At 39.6% G+C, this 18,525-nt stretch overlaps 1 long non-coding RNA gene across 1 annotated transcript; it reads left to right on the forward strand.

Moving 5' to 3' along the window:
- Positions 1 to 14,913: 14,913 nt before the first annotated feature.
- Positions 14,914 to 16,252, forward strand: LOC148098796 (uncharacterized). Its single transcript, XR_015720031.1, has 2 exons — positions 14,914 to 15,098; positions 15,932 to 16,252. It is a non-coding gene; the product is annotated as an uncharacterized LOC148098796 (long non-coding RNA).
- Positions 16,253 to 18,525: the final 2,273 nt, after the last annotated feature.

Below are 18,525 nucleotides of genomic sequence, written 5' to 3' on the forward strand. Positions count from 1 at the left end.
CTCCACTGACCGGGCTGTCTGACATTCAGCGGAGCTTTTCTTGTTTTTTCGCTTTGTCACAGCTGCAGTAAAACGGTTCTCTGGGTTTTTCAGCATCCTCACATTTGTAGTCCTTCCTCACAATGACTCACAAAGCCTGACACAATGTAAACAAATTAATGTGATTTAAAAAGCCCAATTCTTCTTCCTTTTGGTAAAACATTTGTCAGCACTTCCATTTTCAAGCTTTTCAAAACATTATACAATCTGCTTTAAAGCCCTTTTGTGTTTAAAATGTGTATGTACATGGGGTGGGAACTGATGAGTCATACAGCATCTTTTCCCATTCATTAAGGAACTTTAGAGGCTCACTGTTGTCACATTCACAACTTCTAGAAGACACTGTCAGGGCCAAGGGAGTAAAACAGAACCAGGACAAAAGAGCTAATTTTTATCTCATGCCTCCTTCATCCTAATTACACCCTCCCTCATGGATAACACGCACACATGCACCCATCCACACACTGTGCCACTTTTGTACTGATAAAGCCCGAGCTGTCTGACTAATTGCTTGTGGTTGTGTCCGTGGAAAGATTACTGGTAAACAGAAACCAATTACAGCTCAGTTCCGCTCCCATTTCCACCGCCTGTCCACTGAAAAAGACAAAGTGCTTTCTCAGGTCAGATGACAAGTTTCTCATTGGCAATTAGAATTTCCTTTTTTTCATACAGCTGTGTTATGTCACACTTTTTCAAAATGGTAATTTATTTAAGTCGTTTGTAACATGGTGGATGTGAAACTTTTTCAAGCACAGGATTGACTTTGCCGCACTGACTTCTAGCTCAGGTTGCAGTCTCACTACACATTATGTAAAATAATTGGGCTGAGTCTTTGTTCCAGCCGTCTCTCACAAGGACGATTAAGTTTATTCTGGCGAACAGAAACTTAAGTGAAGAGGAAGTTTAGAAGATTCTTTTTTACTTTAGTTTGAATAAAGATGGAAAATAGTAGGCATATAATAATATATTATCACTTCTACTTCTTATTTTTAATTCTTTGATTCTAGTGACTTTACAAAACAGTTCAAAGTGATATTTATTTTTCTTATACTTGACCTTCATGCAGCCCTTCACTTCATTCACTATCTGAAACAAGCAATTATTTTATTTTATGTTTATTTCTGTAGAGACCACTGCGCTGATTGTAACTAACCAAAAGGATCTTGAGCTGGACATGTTAAGATTATCGCTGGGAGTCACCAGAATGAAAAGGATTTGAAATGAGTACATAAAAGGAATACAGAAGGACAGCTCAGGTTGAGTAGGTTGGAGACAAAGTTAGAGAGGGAATGCTGAGATGGTTTGGACATATGCAGAGGAGGGACATATCAGACAAAGGTTATAAAGATGGACTGCCACCAGGCAGGAGGAAAAAAGGAGGATCAAAGAAGAGGTTAATGGATGTAGTGAAGGAGGACATTCAGAGGGGTAGTGTGACAGAGGAGGATGCTGGTTCGGATGAGATGGAGGCAGATGGTCCGCTGTGGTGACCCCCTAAAGGGAGCAGCTCAAAGTAGAAGAAAAACAGACAAGCATGTACCATGCAACATACCACAGCATTCATAGCCTAAGCTAATTTTTTAAAAAAAGCCAAAAACAAACCACTTTTCCACAAATGCTGAGTGCACTACATGATTACAACTATTACTGCTGCTTTGGGCAGTAGGTATTTATAGGTATATATAAGGTATTTAATGCTAAAATCTTAAGCTCTCACAAATGTGAAATCCTAAACATTAAAAGTGCATCAAGATGTTCAGCTAGATTTTTCAAATGTAACTGAAAGTTTTTAACATTCAGCTAAGCTACTGGGACAGTCTGAGACGTACTATCTTCAAGATTTATATTTTTGGTTGACTCATCGTTGTACCTTTGCAAGTCAAGTCATTTAATAGTTCAGAAGATTAGAAAGAAATCTTGAATGGATGGAGAATTTCTTGTTTATTTGAGCTATTTATTCCTTTAACTCAATGAATGCAGTATATGGCCTTATATATTACATTACACAAGGAAACTACAGAATAACTACAATGTGTAAACTGGACAGTAAAAGACCTGGTGATGCCATCAGGCGTATGGTGGAGTGTAAAAATCAGCAATTAAAGCCAAAATGGAAAAAATAAAAAGCTTTAAATTAGATTTCACAGACAGTGGGCAAAACAAAGAACCTCTGTCTTCTTAAATGTTGCTAAATCCTGATTGGTGTACATATGTAAGTTACATCACCTTTTGTAAGCTGAGCCCACCCCCTTCAAACAGTACAACAGGACTTAAACCACTTCTAGAAATGAACCTAAACTGCTCTAAATGTGGCAAAAATGTTGCATTTACAGGCTCCCGCTGCTCATGTAAACCAAATGACTGAGAAAATGTGTTTAATATAGTAGCTGGGGTGTTTGTGCGTGTGCCTTATAATGTTTTAGGGCACCTCTCTTCTTTTGTGCCTTTCCTTTCTGCGCGTTTGTCTCCTGGCGACTGACCGGCTGCTCTCCATTCATTACTACTGAGGCCAGCAGCCGATAATTCAGCTCCGTAACTCAGGTTGTCAGAAGCTTGGCAGGCACAATGTAGAGAGAGCGAGCGAGTGAGGCAGAGGGAGTGGTTGTGAATGGGACTTTGACGTCAGCCTCCCCTCTCTCCGGTCGATTATGTGTGTCTCTGTGTGTGAATAGGTGAGACGCATCAGTTTTTTGGTCTTTATTGAAATGCATGATGTGGCACCAGACTGTGTTCAGAGTCTCTCCAAGGCATTTTACAACACACCGGGGCAGACATACAAAATGTCCCTCACCACGTTTGTCACCTTTCTCTGAAATGATGGAAACAATGAAGTCATTGGGTTCCTGAAACAGAACGTTTACAGCCTGCACATCTGCCTGGGAGGGTTACAGGAGATTGAATGTGAGCTGCTAAAAAGGGATCAAAGGATGAAAACCCAAACCCTGACATTTTATGAAATGATCTTTTTTTTGTGGAACAACCATTAAAAGACCCCGAGGTGCTAATTTTGAAGTGCTTCACCTAAAAGCAGCATTTACGTAACGGTCCTCAAATCCATTTCTGTGAAAAGGAGAGCCCGGCTGCCGGTAGGAGAAAAAAGTGCTTTATGCATCTATAGACCCATGACTCACTTGTTTACTGACGCTTTGTGCAGACAGTACATCAGAAACAATCAAAGCACTTTGGCCATTCATGAAAATCTAAATCTAATTGGCAGGATCACATGACTGACACATATACAGACTTAAAAAAGGAAGTAAATGATACAAGATGCAGAAGAGATGTTCTGAGGCACAACTAAAAAGTTTACACAGATATTAACACCAATTGAGGCTTCATCAGTGAAATTTCACATCCCACATTCATTAATTATTATTAGCTTACATTTCTGTATTGCATTTCAGCCAGTTGGTTTATCGTATTTCAAGAAGTCAGCAAAACAAAACTCCCTCATTCTAAGATGTTATTTCACATGGATATCTTTAATTAACAGAATTTCATGTGTGTTCGAATCGCATTAATCACCATGACATTAGTGGCTTCCACACAAACATGCACCTTAAATTGCCCTTGATGGCAAACATAAAACCGACAGAGAAATATAAAATGTTTTTGCTGAACCAAACTGAACAGCCTTCCCTTCATTATGCATAACTTTAAGTATAAATTTTACCCTGTCACATTTAGGAACTGTTAAATTAGACCAAAACTGTTTTTTTTTAAATCTCCATAGACTGTATAAAACGATGGCTGTACCAACTATGACATCACCCTTTCGTTAGTGAGGTTGATCGTTTCCCTCCACTGCCACGTAGAGGTTATGGAAGTAAACGTGACATGTGAGGATGCCGTCGGGTGACTTGTCAGTTTGGCTCTGATGGTGACAACAATTTACAAAATGAGCATCATGTTTTTTTCAGTAAGACCTGAAACAACTGGTTGTACCCATATACTCTCCAAGATAATGGAACACGAGGCTTTTTCTTGGTAGTCTCTTAACTTGACTTGTTGTTGTAACCAGTGGAGATGCCCCCTAGTGGTGATAAAAAAGAATGCAGGTTACAGGAACTCCAAAACTTTTCAGCATCATAAGCCATATCAGAGTTCATGCAGCAACAAAAAAAAGGAACATTTTAGACTTAACTTAAATAGACAAATAAACAGAATAAAATATTTTTACTATTTTCTGTGTATTTTAGCTGGAGCAGCGATCTTTATTTTGCTGCAGTTGCTCCAGGTAACAGGAGCTAACATGCTAAATTTGGTAGTATTCTTTGAATTCGCTTGCTTGAGAGAGGCTGTGACTAGCTGAGTGGGTTTATGGTGACACACCTGAGCATTTGATTTTAGCTTTAATAAGTTCCTATTATTTGCAATTATTTGCAATTGTTTGTTAATATGTTACGTTGCTGTAACATGTTATTTATTTATGATTTATTATTGCGCCTGTTTCCAGTTGTTATTGTTTCGTCGTACTGCACGCTGAGATGACTTAATGTGAATTAAACTTCTCGTGGTTTCTATAAGACAATCCTCTCATTCCTTCTCCACCCCCTCACTTGTGTCTATTCTTGGCCACTTTTAATCAGTCTTGTCACAACACATCACACAGCAGCACCGCTTTACCACAGTAATAGTACATTGGTGCATGATCTTTTCTCTTTTGTATTAAGCATATCTCTTTCTTCTCCTGCTTTTCCTGCCCAAGGCAACTGCTGAGACACAGACAGAGAGACGATGAAATTTATTAAAAAAACCCCCAAAAAAACAGATTAGGAGTAGTTGTCTGAGGGTATTATGGACTGGATGCACTGGATTAGTCTGGTGCATCTTGAAGCATTATTCTCAAATTATTGCTGCAAAGTTAAACTTTTAGGTTCACTGAGCTTTCACTGAGGACAAAGAAAAAAAAACCCTCGGACTATCCACTCGTTGCTTCTGAAATACAGTGCAGAGTCATGCTGCCTTTTCACGGGGCTTTGATGCTGCTGCTTTTGAATGAGGCTTCTGCCTCATCCCTTCATCTTAAAGCCACAGAGCAGATATTGTGTTGTGGATGTGCAGGGGAATATTTATTGTTTATATCCTCTTGAAAGACAAAAATAAACCTGCCCATCCCTCCTCTTTTGCCCTGCTGGTATATCTGTGAGACAATCTTTGTGCTGTGACACATCCAAAAACAGTGGGGATACTTGTAAAGGAGCAGGGGGCTAAATGTGAGGTTTCTCAAATAAATTGTAATGCATTACTATGGAAAATTTATAGAGAAGCAAAAGAGGGAGGAAGAGCAGAGAGGCTGAGCTTTGACTCCTGACTGTATCTGTAGGGATAAAGTTAAAGCTCTTGTCTGAGCTCCCTGGCTTCATAGTCTGCTTGCAGGGAGTGCACCCTCTGCTCCAGGGTCGCAGCAGATACCGGTTGGACAGGCAGGTATCACAAAAACATCACTGAATGTAGGCACACATGCAAATAAAGATGGGCATTCATCCAGAAGCACATGAAAAACCATATTAGGCTAACACAGGCTGGCACTGACAGAATCCTGCTTTAGAGAGCTAAAGCGCAAAAATAACACGCATGCAAACGTTACATTATCAGCAGGGGGAGATTAAACATTTAAAGCCAAGAAGTTGGTAGTGAGCAAAAGATGTATTGTCAAGGTCTGGGCCGGCAGACCATGTGGAGTGGAAAGTAATGAACCCAACTTCTACCCAACTTCTAAATGTGTGAAATGTGCACATTTCAGACATTTGAGAGGCGAAGTGTGAAATGGACACAGTGGACCGACCTTTTTATTACACCCTGTGCCATGATTTCGGTTTGCTGCTCATTATAAACCTAGCTAACCACTTGCGTAATATGAACTAGCATGACATTTGGATGAGTCCATAGTTTGAGGAGATGGAGCTAGCTTTCAGGTCTGAAAAGTAAAACCCATTATTAAGGGTTTTTAATCTGCATTCTTCACAGTAGTCAGCAGGGGGCGACTCTTCTGGTTCCTAAAAGAAGTCGAGCATTTTAGAAGCCTATTAGAAAATAACTCTTCAGTTCCTGCGTGTGCGACCTCAGTAAACACTTTGCCAAAGAGTTTATGAGCTCATTCACTAGTTTCAAGCCTGAAGCCTGAAAATACACCTCAAGTGTATTTTGTGAATGATGACTGGGTCCAGAAAGTAGGATAAACCTGGATGTGGTGGCGTAAGCTTGTGATGTTCGGTTTCAAAGCTCACAGCTCAAGGCTTCATAACCTGTTGGTGACGTAATGCTTGCTATCTTTATTTTTTCCTATAAAGGATGCAGCTTTGCAGATGATTTGCAGGAGGATAACTTGTGAGGATTTTAAGGTATTTGCTTTTGATAAGTCAAGAAATGTATTAAGTTAGTTATTGTCAGATTTGATTGATGATTCCATCTGTGAAGTTTTAACCATTAAATTTAAAGTTATTGCTTACAACACATTAACTGGAAGAGAGTCTCCAGAATAACTGCCCACATAGATTTTAGTCTTTAATCCTGTGTTTCACTGAGTCTGGGGACATTCTGAAAGAAAAAAAGAAACTCTTCTTATCAATTAATCAGATCCAAATATAGAACCATTTTGTTTGTCCTCATATTTGAATTAATTATTCTGAATTTTTCATCCCACTTGTTATTGACAGCTACAAATGGTATCAATATGCCATTCATGCCAACTGACCAGACAGCCCCTGATGATGTCGTGCTCAAGTGCAGCAGGATAACTCTCAGGTGAATGATGAAAGCTGTGCTTACCATGGTTACAACTTAAAGCTGGGTTATTATGGGAAAAACAACACAGGAAGCACCACTTCTAAACCAACTAACATAAATCCCATACAGAAACACATGAAGCTACACGACTCTTTGTGTTAGACTCATGACAATCATAAATACAGTAATGCTACTATAAAGTAAAGTATATTTGTAATCCTTGGGGAGTCAGTGCCATGGGTACAAGTAAAGAAACTACAATGTAAGAGGAGTTATTTTGACTTGTAGACCCGTTTAAAATAAAACACACTGGCATGGCAGCAACACTGGCTGCTTCAACCGTGTAAAAACTGGCCAAGGTCGTAGATGTTAAATATGGTCAAAACAAATACTCAAACACAGGACACAGACTTTAAAAAAACAAACAAAAAAAAAGCAAACGGAGAACTTTAATTAAAAAAAAAAAAAAAGACAGAAAAGGAAAAGAAAAGAAACATCATGAAAACACAATGACAAAAGGTGGCAGCAAAAACACAAGGTGAAAATAAATAAATAAGGGAAAACATACAATCTTTTTCTAAGAGTGCACGAGGCAATGAAGCTGCAATAAATACACTAAAGTGACTGAAGACAAGGGAAACAAATGAGGGCAGGAAGAAGAAAAAAAATCAAAAGAAGCAGCGCAAAGAGAGTAGCATAAGACCGGAAGACACCATAACACACGGAGGGACACGCGAGGGGCGCACATGAGGTGATGCAAAAAACTCACAAAACCGTAAAACTAACAGTGAGTGGGCATGACAGCAGAAGAAAAGGCTGCAGTCATAAGCTGAATTGTGCTTCTATTTCAGCTGAACACTGGGGTTTCAGCTCTCCTCAGGGCTTGTTGCACTTCTTAACCCGCAGCGTTTACAACCTCCCCTTTTCATCTCTTCTTAAAAATATGTCTCAGATGCTGTGTCGTTTGCTTCCTCTTATTGATTCTCTCGATCCCGAAGCTCCCACAGCACAGATCTACTGAATATTTTATTATGAGCGTTTTCTTTTCACAGGTCTCTTCTGTCTGCTGTACAAATGACTTAGCATACCACAGTCATAGATGGGATAAACTGTATTGGCTTGTATCAGCTGTTTTTTCTTTTTTTCTTTTTGCTCTGCTCGGATCTTGTGTGTTTTGCACCTACAGTGCTAATAAATACTTAGACCACCTGCCATAACATTTGTTTTAATCTGTCAAAAAACTTGATTAAAACTAAATGACTGAATTCACTGAACTGAAAGCAGAAGTCAGAAATCAATCAAGCATTAAACCACTAAAACTATTTTTTCTGTTGAGATATGAAAGTAAATACAAAATAATACTGTGGTTCAGTGTTTTTTTTCTACTTTTACAATACTTATTCTTACTGTAATTATATTTCTCCATTAAAAATATATTTTTGATTAAAGAGCTTGTACATACTTGCATACTTGTACAGAAACCTAAAAAACGATTTTGAACATGTATGGCACAAACCTTACACTGAGTGGTAGTCTAATAAATTTTTTTAAGTGCTGCCTGTAGCCTTTACCTGTGCACTGCAGGACCATTAAAATACTTGGGCTGTGTAAAGAGCAGCCTTGAAGTGTTCCCACTGATTGATGTGTTGTTGTTTTACCAAGGAACCTATAAGGAAGGTCTGGAGAGAATAAATAAAGATTTGATGTACTGATTTAATAACACTGTCAATATTTGAGCAAGGAACGCTGGTTTTTATAGTATTATAAGCTCCCCACTAAGCTACCTACAAATTCTATTCTATTCCACCTGTGGCTGCCGGTCTGCTGTCCATGCCTTTGGGGTGAAGCTTCCTGCATCTCACCTGGGCTTTGTCTACGTGCAATCAGCAAGAGGGCTTCTTAACCCAGAGCACCAGAGCAACCTGCCAGTTTGTTATGTGCCTTCCGGCGAGGGTGTCGCTTCCGCAAATTGGACTCACCTGAGTGAACTTTCATTCTTCTGCTCTGGAAATATCTGGCTGCCTTCCCTGCCTGGTTACCTGCCCCTGCAACCTGGATTCTCTGGCTGCTGAACTGTGTCTGGATACTTCCACGAACAAACTCACTAGCAAACTCTCCTCTGTTATCTTTTGTTAGCTCTTGCAGACCCTCCCTCATTCCTCAGTTTATTTTTCACGGCTCTCCCCTCCATGACCCGGTTTCCAGGACCCACTCTCCAGTACTAGACGCCATCTCGTCCCCACAGCCATTCCTACCCCAGATCCCCTCTCCCCTGTGATTTTCATGGTTAAATAAAGACTGTTGTAAATGGTTTTCCAGTGTGTGGGGTGTCTGCATTTGAGTCCACCCCTTGGGCAAAATGCTGGGTTTATGACAGCTCCAGTTTAGCTATATGACCATCATTGTCTTTATTTTTCTGGAGACAGATGGGACACTCATTAGTGCTACATTACAAACTAAAGAAATATTTGCATTGCACTCATCAAAACTGTTTTAATGAAAAAATGCTTTTAAAGAGACAAATCCAACAAATACAGACCAAAGGCCCAGTTTGAATTGGACCAGGTGAAGTTGATCAGCTGTAACTGTCTGCGTTGATTGAGGCAACCACAATGCTAATTTTAATTTGTTGAGAAAATTCTAGTGAGCGAGTTACAAACTTCACACGTCCTACATTTGTTATGAAGCAGCAATTTCATCGCTGAAATTTAAATTACGGGAAAATACAGGATTTTTTAAAACTGCAATACCACAAGTGACCACTTTGGAAAGTTGGTAGCAAGGCTGCGTGTTAGCACCATAGCCAGCTGTCTCAACACATCACACCACATGTTTTTGCTGTTTGTTGCAGTCTTTCCTCCAGACCTGGCTAAGACCAGCAGACTGTCATAACATATTACATTCACATACAGTGTAACATTTCCTGTTTAGCGCTCAGTGTCTGAAAAGCTGTTCTCTGCTGTCATATGGGCATAACGGCTGCATGGGGATGACACTTAAACCCCTCAGTAACTATCCACATTAATAATTAGAAGGTGTTGAGACGCCACAGTATGACTCAGTTGACTTAAAGAATTAAGTCTGCCCTTTTCATGCATGCATGTTTTGTTACACACGTGTTGCATCTTATAAAATCATGTTTAACAGGCTTGAGAGCAGCAAGGAGATGCAAATGTTTTCAGTCAAGTCCTGTTTGGTAATTAAACCAATTTCTTCGATCTTAACTCTCACAGGTATAACAAGACAGCCAAGCGCATGAAAAATTTAAATATAGACATAGCAATTTCAAAATGCATGAAGAAAATACCAACGGGCAAAAGCATGATTCCTGATATGTAGGCATAATATTGATTGTGTGTATTTTATCATTATTTGTTAAAGAATTTCAACTTTAAAATGTGCATACTTTTGTTGATCCACTGAATCAAGGCTGTGGCATGACCCATCTGCCCAATTCTTGATAGGTGAGGTAATGTACAGTGTAACTCATTAATGTAATTACTATTATATAATTGCTTGTAACGCACTTATGTCAAATATACTATATAGACAAAAGAACTCAACCTACTACACGTCACACCTACAGGAACTGCTTCACCATGGTAACCCATGCCATAAAGCTTCCGGTGCACCGTTTCTATGCTGATGTCTGTGAAGGTCCTCAATCATCCAGGTTGTCGTAGTCTTAGGAACTTGGAAAGAAAAGTGTCTGGACTTCTTTAAGTTTCTTGCAGACGTTTCACCTCTCACCCAAAAAGCTTCTTCAGTTCTAAGAGGAAATGGTGGAGAGTCCCAGATTTTTAAGCCCTATGGGAGTATCCCCCTATTGATCCTCTACCTAATCACACAAGCCAAGGTGTGGGTCTCAATTAGCCAAGGTTTTGGGTGAACCCATTGTGAAACCTAGCCCCACACAGGAAGACGCAGACACTAAATACAAGAGGTGAACAGGACCAAGAGGAAACAGCTGGGAGAAACAGCTGACACTGATTACACAGATAAGATGTGGGAGCACGCAAAACTGAATACACTGACATAAGACAAAGACCTTCAAAGTAAAACAGGAAACTCAACACACATGCAGAGACACAGACTCAGAGACATGGGCTTTACACAGAGACCTGACTGAACTGGAACAGAGGGGGTACAGAAACTAAACCTAACAACTAGCAAAGCTTAACAGAATGCATAACCAAGATGAACAAGAACATAAGACAATATTAATAAACACAAAACACTGAGTCATCAGATTCAGGACCATGACAGATGGCTTCTTTCACTCCTCTTTCAATCCATCTGTCTTCTCTGTCCAAAATGTGAACATTGGCATCCTTGAAAGAATGACCTTTGTGACCTTGAAAAACTGGGACTCTCCACCATTTGCTCTTAGAGCTGAAGAAACTTCTCGGATGAGAGGTGAAACATCTTCAAGAAACTTAAAGAAGTCCAGACGCTTTTCTTTCCAATCTCCTTAGATTTTCTGTGCTGATGTTTTTGCCAGAGGAGGACTGAAAATCTGCAATCATTGAGTCAGCAGCATGTTGGCGACTTTTATGAATGCCGGGCTTCAGCACTCAGGGACTGACCTGACTGCACCTGATTTGTAGCTGTGACATGGATAGTTACTGTTAGAGAAGGAGAAGGAAAAGCTTTTGTTGAGAACTGACTGTATGAGAAAGAGTTTTGTTTAAATCTGCAGACTGAGTGAGCTTTGCTAGCCATGAGATTTCATGCTTTAATTTAGGACCACACTAAGCTGATATATTTGCGTTGGGCTCAGAGACTTGCAGTCAGCAATAACCTAACCACAGGATAACAGTTCAGGGAACACACTGGTCAGTTTCAAATTCCCATAAAGCCCCATGTCACTCGGACCGCAGAATGATTTTAATTCTAATGAAACATCAGTTCACACATTATTCAAAGCTGATCATATGATTAGCCCAGTTTCTCACTCAGTGGTCTTGTTCATGCTTTTGTTTTGGTTTATCCAGTCCCGATCCTTCTCTGTAATGGTGAGCGATGACGAATTTCTCCTTTAATTGCTGGTTAAACTCGCCCTTAGCCGAGCGGTTGCTAAGTGCCCAGAGAGAGACAGGAAACAGCATTAAGACTGCGGCTGTCTGCTGCATCCATCTGTGACATCCAGCAGGTTAGGGAGGGAGGGAGGCAGAGAGAGAGGGTGTCTGGAAGGAGAGCCAGAATGACTCATAGGTCAGATCTGTGTTAGTGAATGAGAAAGCGTACGTGTGCACCTGTGTGTGCATGTGGAAGCACATCTCTCTGCATTTGCACATTATGCAAAGTTGTGCTTTTGTGTTAATTTATTTGAAGCATTCAAGTCTCTCTAATATCCTCCGGCTGAATCATTCACTAGCTACGCTTTTCAAAACACATTAAAAAATACATCAAAGTAACTCTAAAATTGAACATTTGCTCATGTAGCTATTAAAAAAAAGACCTTATAAACTAAATGCTTCCCTCAGTTGTTGACTGCCCTAATTACCCTGAATTACCACAAGATTATACTTTTATTTGATAAAAAATAAAAATAAAAATAAAAAGTATAGTTTAAGACTCGTGCAAAAACAGCATGTGAAGGTTTTTGTCCTCCTTTTTTGGCCAAAAAACAGAATCCAGCATTCAAATACACTTTACTCAATGACAGGTAAGTGATGTGGATGTGGGAAATTTGGTTTGGTTTGTTGGGCTGTACTATAGAGGAGTATTTTAAAACAGCCCAGACAAACTGAAGACATCCAGTTCCTTGATTTGGATTAGTTGAGATGAAGCTGAGCAGAAAGCAATCTGCTGCATTTGCTACAACACATGACAGTCACATAACTTGACTTACTTGTATCTACATGGATGACTTACAAATCATCCACCCTACAGTTGTTACGTGGGGCCTCAAGTGGCCATTAGAGCAACTGCAGTTTTTAGCAGATGTGTTGGTTTTATTTTCAGCTTGTTTCCAACTCATAACTCTCCTGTCAGATCCGATCAAGCCCTGTTTACCTTCTAGGTTTCATAAAAAAATAATTTTATCCGTTACCTTTGTGATGTCGAAATGCTGTCACTTGCTGTACGTCTCTGTTCTGGGACTTGCTTTTGATTTCACATGCATACATGGGACGCTGTAGGGATGGAGAAGACCAACAAGCCTGAGCATAGGACAGAGCTGGCATCAACAGCAATAGACATGACAGTAACTGAGTCACAAACAGCATAAAAGGAAGTAACATTCCATGTTCAGTCAATCACACATTTTCTTTAAACTGAGTGCTTCCTAACTACATTCTTACACATTCAGACTCTTGACATGCAGACTGGAGGAGTCAGGGATCAAACCACTAACCTTCCGATCAGTAGGTGACCTACTCTGCCTCCTGAGCTACAGCCACCCACTGGCTGAGCATGAGTAAACCTTCACTAGGTTGTGGATAAAGTGCACACTCACAAACCTGTCTAAGATGCATTTGAAACATTGGCTACCATTGCAGTATAGTGTGGCAACATGGCATTTGGGCCTTCTAACTCAAATAGGAAAATAGGAACATGAATAGTGCCATCATTGCCATACCTGGCACACATCTGGTTGACATGCACCCTGCCATGACACCAGTCAGTCAGAAGTGCCAGCTTGATGCCGGATCCAGGGAAGACCTGTTTTCTATGAGCCTGGGACACATACACCAAACCACAATCAAGCCAGATATGGCATGCCATCACATAGACAGTGCCATCTATGCCAGGCCTGGCCCATATCTGGATGACATACGTCTGCCAGAAGTCAGACAGCAGTGCCAGCTTGATACCAGATCCGGGCCAGACTTCCTTGCTATGTGGGATGCAGAGTACAGGCAGAATGTACAAACAGCATGCTTTAATCTAATCCAATTGATCTTGTTAGATAGGTCAATAGTGGAGGAAGATGTTTTTGTCTGTATGCATTGCCACTGGGATATATGCAAGGGAAGCTGAGGAACCAGGGCAGCCATTAAAGTCAATGATGTGCTGGGATGTGACCTGAGCTTGACTCCTTGGCCTGCTCAGACTGAGGTTATGTTTGGTCTTTGCTGCTTAAACCTAAATAAACAGCAGTTGAAATTGAAATAGTTTAAAGATTTCATCCCTACATGGCATTCGGTCATTTTCATGGGAGACGTTTTGGTTACTTAGCACTGGTATTGTTGGTTGTTAATGGTATATACAATTGTTAGCTGGCAGAAAGATGTTCAGAAATAGAACCCAGCAGTTCAGGTGTACATGGTGTTTTAAAATGTATTGTGAATGGTTAATCATCAAACTTCAGTATGTTGTGGGAGTGAAAAAAGGTTTTGTTTTGTTGTTTTTTAAAATCTAGCAAAACTGTCTTAATTTTACCTGATGGTTTTTGTGTCTTTGAACATGACACATGGATAATATGGAGGACCACAAGAGCCACGCGCATCGAAATAAAAAATCCTGTGCTTAATTAATGAATTGTAGAATAAAATCTGCATTTGTAAATTCATTTTTGAATTCCAATTTAATAAACTGATTTTTAAAATGCTTTTTAAGTCTTCATTTCAAAAAACATTTTCGAATTGCACTTTAATAAACTTCATTTCAAAAACCTTTTTCGAATTGCACTTTAATAAACTTCATTTCAAAAACCTTTTTTGAATTGCACTTTAATAAACTGCATTTCGAAAACCTTTTTCGAATTGCACTTTAATAAACTTCATTTCAAAAACCTTTTTTGAATTGCACTTTAATAAACTGCATTTCAAAAACCTTTTTCGAATTGCACTTTAATAAACTGCATTTCAAAAAACATTTTCGAATTGCACTTTAATAAACTTCATTTCAAAAACCTTTTTTGAATTGCACTTTAATAAACTGCATTTCAAAAACCTTTTTCGAATTGCACTTTAATAAACTGCATTTCAAAAACCTTTTTCAAATTGCACTTTAATAAACTGCATTTCAAAATCCATTTCCCTTTCCTGTTCGCTCAGGGATTAACATGTGGATTAGCATTTGGATTAGCAGTTGGATTAACAACTTCATTTTAAAAATCCTGCTGCTATTCAAATGAGCCACACCGTGGGATGTAAGGAGCTCTGTGATTGGTTGGTCAGACACAGGCTGTCTGCCAGCCTGGATGTTTCTAGCTCATAGCTTCGCCCTGCTAAGAAGCCTGTGTGCTTGTACAAAGGCCGTTCGACCTCGGGATTTACACTCGGTTCGACAAGGATATGTGAAGAATGAAGGGACCCTGCAGCGAAACGGAGAGCCCAACCTCTGGCTGAGTGCCTGTTTACAAAGTCTGACCACCTGTGAAGGTAACGTGCTAACGTGGCTAACGCTAGCATCACCGCACGTAGCCCCGTTATTTTAAGGTCATCTTAGCTTAGTTTAGCTTAGCTTAGCTTAGTTTTACGTCACAGCTGTAAGAGCTAGCTACGTGTTTTGTAAGCTGCTGTGCTCTTCACAAATAAAGCTGGAAGCAGCTCAAACTATTAGAACCAGCACTGAGGCCTGTTACATTTATACAGTGTTAGAGCAACGGCTGCAGCCTACAGCCTTTAAACTAGCGATTAAAATGCTGACAGTAAACTCGTCAGTCCAGATGTTACCACATTACTTTGTGATACTTGTGAGTTAAAACAACTGAGACAGGCTGATTAAAATAACAGCTTTCAGTTCTCTCATTCAGCATATAAAGACTGGAGATCACACTACTGATTTCAGCTCATTTAATATGTGAGTGCACAGATTCATTCTCAACTGGACATAAACGATGATCAAAGGTTGTATATATGATGAAGTCATCAAACCCCAGCCTCCAACACAGTGCGCTGAATCTTAGCTTTGAATGTCCAGTATATTCTAATCAGTGCAATCTAAGCATTCACTGAACCTACAGTATCTACACCTGTGTGGTAAATGTGTGGTAAAGCTACAGATAATGAAATTTAATTATTAATACAATATACGTCATGAGAAACGAAAGCTGAAATTGATTCAGTTTAGTACTTTTCTCTGTATGCTCTGTGATCATAAAGGCCTTAAATTCTGTGATATATACTGTAAATGATTTTCACAGAGGTCTTAAAGTACTTAAATCACTGCTGATAGTCTGGTTGTTTATATTTTCACATTTTTGTGTCTGTAGGGCTGTTTGATGACAATTTGGACTCCTCTGGGAGATGAGGACACACCCACACCTGTTCCATACTGCAGCCATTGATGGTGTTACGGCTCTGAGTCAGTTTTGGGCCATCAGACGCACACACTGGAAAACCAGCACCTGGACTTCATGCAGGAGAGACGGCCTCAGTGATGATGGACTCTGCATCGTCTATTTTACCTCCTAATCTCTTTCTCTTTAACACACAATTAAAATCTTAGTGAGGAAGTCTCTAACTTGTACACATTTGTACTTTTACTTGTTTTATTAGTTATTTTTAAGAAGAGTAAAGTTATTCACAAAGTTTTTATTCTTCTGTATTTATTCTTTTGTATCATGTACCACAGTCATACTGAACTATACAGACCTGGTGAATTGGAGAAAAAAAAAAATCATATATGAATGAATCATTCAGCTTCAGCAGTATTTCTAATCATCTTATGAATTCCAGTCGAATGTCAATTCACTGTTTGAGTTCAGTCTTGGTCTTAAACTCCAGAGAATACCACCTGGTTCAATTTTTTCATCTGATTATTGGAAAAACAGTTTTCTTCTGAGAGATGCTGCTAGAGCTGAAATAGAGCCCAAAGAAACAACAAAGTTTAGTCCCTCTGGATTTTCCATGGAAAATTGTTTTATCACTTACTCAGGTGACTTCTCCAGTGTCACGGATAAGTGATGAAAATATCTCCCACTGGAAACCATTGTGTCCAGTTAAAGTCAATCGACTTTTTCAAGGAGAGTTGTTAGATGCTGTGCTCATGAGGACAATGGGTTTTAAACTTGCAGCACAACACAAAGCTGAAATACTGGATCAACGATCAAAACAGATTGAGCAGAATTAGGTCAAAATGTAATATCCTGATATGATGACACATCACACATGATCCAGCATTGTTCTAAGAATGCAAATTTTCTTATTGGAAGTTTCCACAGCTGCCAGAAAGGGACAGATTTCTGGCTGGTCTTAATGAGTGGTCGTTGCTCTCTTGTTTTCTCTGGAATTGCTGCACGAAGGATGTAACACCCATGATAAGCACTGAGGTGTATGTCCTTGTCAGAAATGAGCAATGCTCAGCTTCCAGGTAAGGAGAAGTGGAACCAGAAGATATTCAAATGCATCTCTCCACAGCTGCTGAGGAATTCTACAAAAAACAAAGTTTGTTAAAAACATTTGCAGGTGAATCACCACTGATTTATCAATGACATCCATTTACTCAAAAATTACTGACAAGTGGACAACTAGAATATATAGTTTATAATTTCAACATTGTACTGTAAAAAATGGAACTTTATATGACAAATGTGTGGTGCTTGTGGAATTTTTAACAAGGACCCTACAAAACTTTACAGTACTCATGCTGCCACACTTCTGATGGCTAGGTGTGCAGTTCCTGCTTTAAATGCATTCACTTTTAAGATTAAGAAATCTAAGTGATAATAGGCCAGAAATGTTTGAACTTGCTTATGAACCTAAATCACCGAGGCCGTCTCTCCTGCATGAAGTCCAGGTGCTGGTTTTCCAGTGTGTGCGTCTGATGGCCCAAAGCTGACTCAGAGCTGTAACACCATCAATGGCTGCAGTATGGAACAGGTGTGGGTGTGTCCTCATCTCCCAGAGGAGTCCAAATCGTCATCAAACAGCCCTACAGACACAAAAATGTGAAAATATAAACAACCAGACTATCAGCAGTGATTTAAATACTTTAAGACCTCTGTGAAAATCATTTACAGTATATATCACAGAATTTAAGGCCTTTATGATCACAGAGCATACAGAGAAAAGTACTAAACTGAATCAATTTCAGCTTTCGTTTCTCATGACGTATATTGTATTAATAATTAAATTTCATTATCTGTAGCTTTACCACACATTTACCACACAGGTGTAGATACTGTAGGTTCAGTGAATGCTTAGATTGCACTGATTAGAATATACTGGACATTCAAAGCTAAGATTCAGCGCACTGTGTTACAGGCTGGGGTTTGATGACTTCATCATATATACAACCTTTGATCATCGTTTATGTCCAGTTGAGAATGAATCTGTGCACTCACATATTAAATGAGCTGAAATCAGTAGTGTGATCTCCAGTCTTTATATGCTGAATGAGAGAACTGAAAGCTGTTATTTTAATCAGCCTGTCTCAGTTGTTTTAACTCACAAGTATCACAAAGTAATGTGGTAACATCTGGACTGACGAGTTTACTGTCAGCATTTTAATCGCTAGTTTAAAGGCTGTAGGCTGCAGCCGTTGCTCTAACACTGTATAAATGTAACAGGCCTCAGTGCTGGTTCTAATAGTTTGAGCTGCTTCCAGCTTTATTTGTGAAGAGCACAGCAGCTTACAAAACACGTAGCTAGCTCTTACAGCTGTGACGTAAAACTAAGCTAAGCTAAGCTAAACTAAGCTAAGATGACCTTAAAATAACGGGGCTACGTGCGGTGATGCTAGCGTTAGCCACGTTAGCACGTTACCTTCACAGGTGGTCAGACTTTGTAAACAGGCACTCAGCCAGAGGTTGGGCTCTCCGTTTCGCTGCAGGGTCCCTTCATTCTTCACATATCCTTGTCGAAC

The sequence above is a fragment of the Neolamprologus brichardi genome, chromosome 14 (assembly GCF_056152115.1).
Source record: "Neolamprologus brichardi isolate AB-2024 chromosome 14, ASM5615211v1, whole genome shotgun sequence".
Classification (NCBI taxonomy): Eukaryota; Metazoa; Chordata; class Actinopteri; order Cichliformes; family Cichlidae; genus Neolamprologus; species Neolamprologus brichardi.